This window comes from Lycium barbarum, chromosome 3 (assembly GCF_019175385.1).
Source record: "Lycium barbarum isolate Lr01 chromosome 3, ASM1917538v2, whole genome shotgun sequence".
NCBI lineage: Eukaryota > Viridiplantae > Streptophyta > Magnoliopsida > Solanales > Solanaceae > Lycium > Lycium barbarum.
This window is the reverse complement of record NC_083339.1, coordinates 139,958,787-139,965,654: the sequence shown is the minus strand read 5'-3', so window position 1 is coordinate 139,965,654 and position 6,868 is coordinate 139,958,787.

Genomic DNA, 6,868 nt, shown 5'->3' with positions numbered 1-6,868 from the left:
CCTCCTCCCCTAATGCCCGAAAATAGGGTCAAATGTCAAAATGTAACTTCAAATTAAAACGTATCCACCCAAATGCAGGGTGGATTTTATCTCGACATGTAAATACAACTCTTGGCTTAGTGATATTGTAGGCTATGACTGCACCTACATCCAATTAAGTTCTTCACCCACGCCCACCTTTAAAAAAGGAAACGACTTCCATGTTTTTCTTGTTTTTTAAAATCACGTTAGAATCCTGTATGAAGTGATGAAAGCCTTCGGACTTGGGCCTCTCTTTGGGTTTTCTCAGAAAGTGAACGAAATAATTTAAACTCTTAGCCGCATTAATACTGGATGTATATCATAATCAAGGCTTTTCAAGGGCATCGCCATCACCACATTTTGTTATTTAAAGCCATTCTAAAGTTAAATGATTTAAATCTTGACGGGACAATATATTCTAAAGCTATTTTTAAGGTCTTATAAATTCCCAAAAAGTGCAAAAGAAAAGAAAAATGTCTAATGATTTAAATCTTGACGGGACAATATATTCTAAGTGGTCGTTTGGGATACGGTATTAGCTGGAATATCCCAGCACTAACTGTGGGATAATTTTGTATCATGTTTGGTAGAAGGTATTTATATCTTGTACCAAACACAGTATAAAGTGCATCCCAAACTTAAAAATGGGATATCTCATCTTATTTCATTAATCCTGAGATTATTTAATCTCATCTTCTAGATGAGATAAATTAGTCCCGAGAGATGAAATAAATTAGTTCCAAGATTATAATTCTAGAATAATTTTGTCTACGTACCAAATGACCACTAAAGATACTATTAAGGTCTTACGAATTCCCAAAAAGTACAAAAGAAAAGAAAAAAAGTCTAGTACAAAATGATGTAAGCATAATATCATCAAAATCTAGAAATGGATGAGAAAATAACATATTTTAGAAAAAAGGGATACAATCTACAAGTAATAAAACAAGCAGTTAGTCAACTCAAGTAATCTACTAAGGGAATTTTTTCATCAACAACTTCGTTCAATAACTGAGGTAGAATTGAAGACCTAAACCTATTCATACCTAATTCTATTTTGGGTGTACTAAGACTATTTTCACGGTTCGAACCCGTGACCTCCTAGTCACATGATAGTAACTTTATTGTTATGCTAAGGTTTCCCTTCTTATACCTATTCTAATTAGGATTACAAATATCCCCCCCAAAAAAAGGCTTGCGGTCTAAATCTGTCAGCCCTTCTTTGCTTCGTTGTGCTCCTGGATGCGTTGAGTCTTGGTCTTCTCTTTGTAACATCCATTTTATTCTATTATATTTTTAAGTCTTCTTTTCATACTCCTTTAAAGCACTTCAAAATCTTATTGTTGGAATAAAGATTTTCAAGTACTCCATGACGATCAGCTTGAATCATACTCCCTATGTTCATTTTTACTCGTTCATGTTTGACTTGACACACTCTTTAAGAAATAATTAATACTAAAATGATAAGTTTAATATATCACCCTTTGAATATAAGAAATTCAATATTTTGAGAAATGATTATAGTTAATAATAAAGGTAACTTAAAAACTAAGTGATAAATGATGTCTTGATTTTCTAAACTGAACAAGTATAAGTGACCATCTATTTTTAATATAGCGGATAAGTAAAAATGAACAACAGAGTAATAATTAAGGTCGAATTAGTTGTGGGACGGTAGCACACACAATATGAAGACCACATTATTAGCATGGGTTTAAGGTCTTCTCCGTCCATGAACAGAATCAACTCTTACATTCGAACATTGAATGGAAAACATAGATAAACCATTAAACATGGAGCTAAATCTAAAAAACGTGTAAGAGTTAAATGGGAAAGCAAATAAGTGCGGTCTAATCCAATATTTGGACAATGTTTTTTCCAAGTCGTTCACTCATCACTAACATTTGCAATTCTTCCTGCTTTTCTCTCGTCTTCTTTACTTATAAATCACCGACCTGTACGTCAAGCATAACAACTTCCCAACTACTTTTATTTTCCTAACTAAGAAAAAATTTCCAACCTACAATTGTCGTGATGTGCTCACTAACCACCTAGCCACGTCGCCGGGTCACCAATAAAGGAAAAAGTACGAGTATTAGGCTAAACTCGAGAATCATTTTTCGGTAGCTTTAAGTTTAATTTGTTGACTTTGGGTTTAATTGATAGGTTGAATGGGAAATCGAGGGAAAAGAAGTGGAGGGAAAAATGAGTTGTTCCCTCTTGCTTTATGAAATAAGCATTTGTCTCTCATAGGTAGTGAAAAAAAAAGTTCTCCTACTTAAAAGTAGAAGCACTCTTTTGTGTTGCTAAAGGGTCAAGAAGAGGGTCTACCCTCGCGTCGTCGTTGTCGCTCAACTTCGGCTTATTAGAGTATCATTAGGTATCACCTAGAATATTCTATAAGATTTTTCTTATTTATAAATACGATGAATTTGGATATATATGAATTTAAATTCACATTTTCTTTACATAGAATATTCTATAAGATTTTTCTTATTTAAATACGATGAATTTGGATATATATGAATTTAAATATCATTAGGTATCACCTAGAATATTCTATAAGATTTTTCTTATTTATAAATACGATGAATTTGGATATATATGAATTTAAATTCACATTTTCTTTACATAGAATATTCTATAAGATTTTTCTTATTTAAATACGATGAATCTGGATATATATGAATTTAAATTCACATTCACTGATCTAACACATAATAACAACGTTAGATTTGGATTTTTTCTGAAAGGATGCAAACCTTTCTGAAAAGTTGCAAACCTTTTCCCAAACAGGTTATATATTTCTGTTGATCCTCAGAATTTTTACTTATGAAATTTTCTGATATTCTTCTTCTTTCTTCTCTGCACTTCGTAAAAATTTTCGTGTGATATACTACCTTTGAGTGGTTCATAGTCATCAGAATTTGCTGTACCGCTATTTTGGTGAGTAAATCGTTCTATCCTGGGAGGAAAGATTCCAATACCTCGGGTACATTGAGGGGAATAATTTCCTTAAGGATACACTGTGAATTCAATGGGCTCGATTTCATTTTTCCATACAATTAACATACTGTTCATAGTATTTTCAATTTCTGCTAATTTCGTTTTTTTCAGTTTGAAGAATCTGTGCAGTTTCTGTTTTTCCTGTTACTGTTTCAAAGTATTTGTTGCAATACAGATTTACTAACAATCTTAAGGAAATTACTGCTTATATATTTTAATCTGTATTCTGTTTTGGAGACTAAAACCTTCTGGTTTTCTACTCCGTTGGAATTTTTCTAGTCCAACTTGAAGAACATAAAAACTTCATTAGATTATTAAAGTTCATAACAGTGACGCGATTTGAAGAACATAAAAACTTCATCGTGAAACAGATTCTGGAAAAAAGACAAAAAAAATATATATCTTCTCTGTTTTATTGATTTGTTTCATTTGCCATTTATTAAACAATTTGTCAATTATTGACAGTAAAAAATGGAAACAAAAAGTGATGTTAATGCTCCTAATGGAACTGCAACTGTTGGTGCGACTGTTGGTACTACTGTTGGCGCGACTGTTAGGCCGACAAATGTTGCATCGTCAAGCCGTCCAACTGCTGCACACGCGATGGCACCGGTAGAGAAACCAGGGAAGTTTTATGGTATCAACTTCAAAGGATGGCAGCAAAGAATGTTCTTCTGCGTGACTACTCTAGGCATGTAGAAGTTCACAAATGAAAATCCTCCTGCTACTGAAGAAGGAGTGCCTGAAAACCAGCGCTTTATGATTACTGAGGCTTGGAAGAATGCAGATTTTTTGTGCAAAGGATACATCCTTAGTGCACTAGATGATGATCTGTATAATGTCTACAGTTCTGCCAAAACTTCAAAAGAATTATGGCTTGCACTCGAAAAGAAGTATAAAACTGAAGATGCATGCTTGAAAAAATTTGTGGTTGCCAAGTTTCTTGACTACAAGATGACATACAGTAAAACTGTTGGAACCCAAGTTCAAGAACTCCAAGTCCTTATCCATGACCTTATTGCTGAAGGTATGGTGATCAACGAGGCATTTCAAGTTGCTGTTGTGATTGAGAAGATGCCTCCTTCATGGAGAGACTTCAAGAACTATCTGAAACACAAGCGTAAGGAAATGTCGCTGGAATATCTTGTGATTCACTTGAAAATTGAGGAAGATAATAAAGTTGCTGAAAAGAAGTCGCGTGGAAATTCAACAATTATGGGAGCGAACATCCTTGAAGAAGCTTCTCCAAAGAATAAGAAAAGGAAGAAACCTTTTGGAAAGAGTAAGGAGCAGAACAAGAAAAAATTCAAGGGCAATTGCTATAATTTTGGGAAAGCTGGCCACAAAGCCCCAGATTGTCGTCTCCCGAAAAAGGACAAGGGAAAGGGACAAGCCAATATGGTGGAGAAGAATGATGACATGGATGATTTGTGTGCAATGCTATCGGAGTGCAATTTAGTTGGAAACCCAAATGAGTGGTGGCTTGATTCTGGTGCCACTCGACATGTTTGCGCTGTAAAAGAAGCATTTGCAACTTATGCTTCCGCTGGACTCGAAGAGGAACTGTTTATGGGAAATACTGCAATAGCCAAGGTTGAAGGATATGGGAAGATACTTCTGAAGAGGACTTCCAGCAAGGTGCTGACTCTCAATAACGTTCTGCACGTTCCAACAATTAGGAAGAATTTAGTTTCAGCCGGACTACTCGTCAAAAACGGGTTTAAGTGCGTGCTGGTTAGTGAGAAAATTGTAATAAGTAAGAATGATATGTTCATAGAAATGGGCTACCTCACCGAGGGCCTTTTAAAACTCAATGTAATGGTTGTTGACAGTATTAATAAGAATTCAGCTTCGTCTTACTTATTGGAGTCAAATGATTTATGGCATGTTCGTTTAGGACATGCCAACTACAAAACCTTGCGAAAATTGATTAATTTAGAAGTATTGCCTAAATTCGAGTGTAATAAATCAAAATGTGAAGTCTTTGTTGAATCTAAGTTTGTTAAACATCCATATAAGTCTATTGATAGGAGTTCAAATCCTTTAGACTTAATCCACACAGATATATGTGATATGAAGTCAATACCATCTCGTGGTAGGAAAAAGTATTTTATAACTTTTATTGACGATTGCACTCGATATTGTTATGTGTATTTGCTTAATAGTAAGGATGAAGCAATTGATGCATTTAAGCAATACAAGAACGAAGTGGAAAATCAATTGAATAAAAAGATAAAAATGATTAGCAGTGATAGGGGTGGAGAATACGAATCTCCTTTTGCAGAGATATATTTAGAATATGGAATTATTCATCAAACTACTGCCCCTACACACCACAATCAAATGGAATTGCGGAAAGGAAAAACCGAAACATTAAAGGAAATGATGAATGCTTTATTAATAAGTTCCGATTTACCGCAGAGCTTGTGAGAGGAAGCTATCCTTACAGCTAATCGAATACTCAACAGGGTACGCCACAGCAAAACACAATCTATTCCATATGAACTATGGAAAGGAAGAAAATCCAACTTGAAATATTTCAAAGTGTGGGGGTGTTTAGCAAAGGTCCAAGTTCCTTTGCAATCGGGCCAAAAACTGTGGATTGTGTTTTTATCGGCTATGCTACAAACAACAAAGCTTGTCGGTTTTTGGTTCACAAATCGGACAATCCCGAAATTCATGTTAATACGGTTATTGAATCAGATAATACTGAATTCTTTGAAAACATTTATCTGTATAAAGCTGAATGTGAGTCATTAAGTGAAAGATCTAAACGGCCGCGGGAAGAACTAAAGGAAAGTAAATCAAGTGAAGAGGATCCAAGGCGTAGCAAATGTCAAAAGACATCTACTTCATTTGGACCAAATTTTGTGACATTCTTGCTTGAAAATGAGCCTCAAACATTTAAAGCAGAATGTCTTCTTCTGATTTAGCATTTTGAAAAGAGGCAGTCAATAGTGAGATTGAATCAATTTTAAACAACCATACTTGGGAATTGGTTGATCTTCCTCCTGGAAATAAACCTTTAGGATCAAAATGGATCTTTAAAAGGAAAATGAAAGCCGATGGCACTATTGACAAATCTAAGGCAAGACTTGTGGTCAAAGGTTATAGACAAAAAGAAGGCCTTGATTACTTTGACACATATTCACCGGTAACAAGGATAACATCTATTCGGATGTAAGTGGCATTAATAGCCGTATATGGTCTTGAAGTCCATCAAATGGATGTCAAGACAACTTTCTTAAATGGAGAATTGGAGGAAGAAATTCACATGGAACAACCTGAGGGTTTTGTGGTTCCTGGTAAAGAAAGGAAAGTGTGCAAACTTGTTAAGTCAACTTTATGGACTTAAACAAGCACCCAAACAATGGCATGCGAAATTTGACCAAACAATGTTGGCAAATGGATTCAAGATTAATGAGTGTGACAAATGTGTTTACATTAAAAATACTCCAAATCATGAAGTCATTATTTGTTTATATGTTGATGACATGTTGATAATGAGCAGAGATATTGCTGATGTAAATGCTACGAAGTGTATGCTTGCTAGCAAATTTGATATGAAAGACTTAGGAGTTGCTGATTTAATCTTAGGAATTAGGATCCATAAAACTCCACAAGGTCTAGCATTATCACAATCACATTATATTGAAAGGGTACCTGACAAGTTCAAGTATTTAAATTTCAATATTGCAAAGACTCCAATTGATGTAAGTTTTGCACTTCAAAAGAATGAAGGTGAAAGTGACTCACAATTAGACTATGCACGAGGTTTGGGAAGTTTGATGTATATTATGAATTGTACACAACAAGATATAGCATGTGCTATTAGCAAACT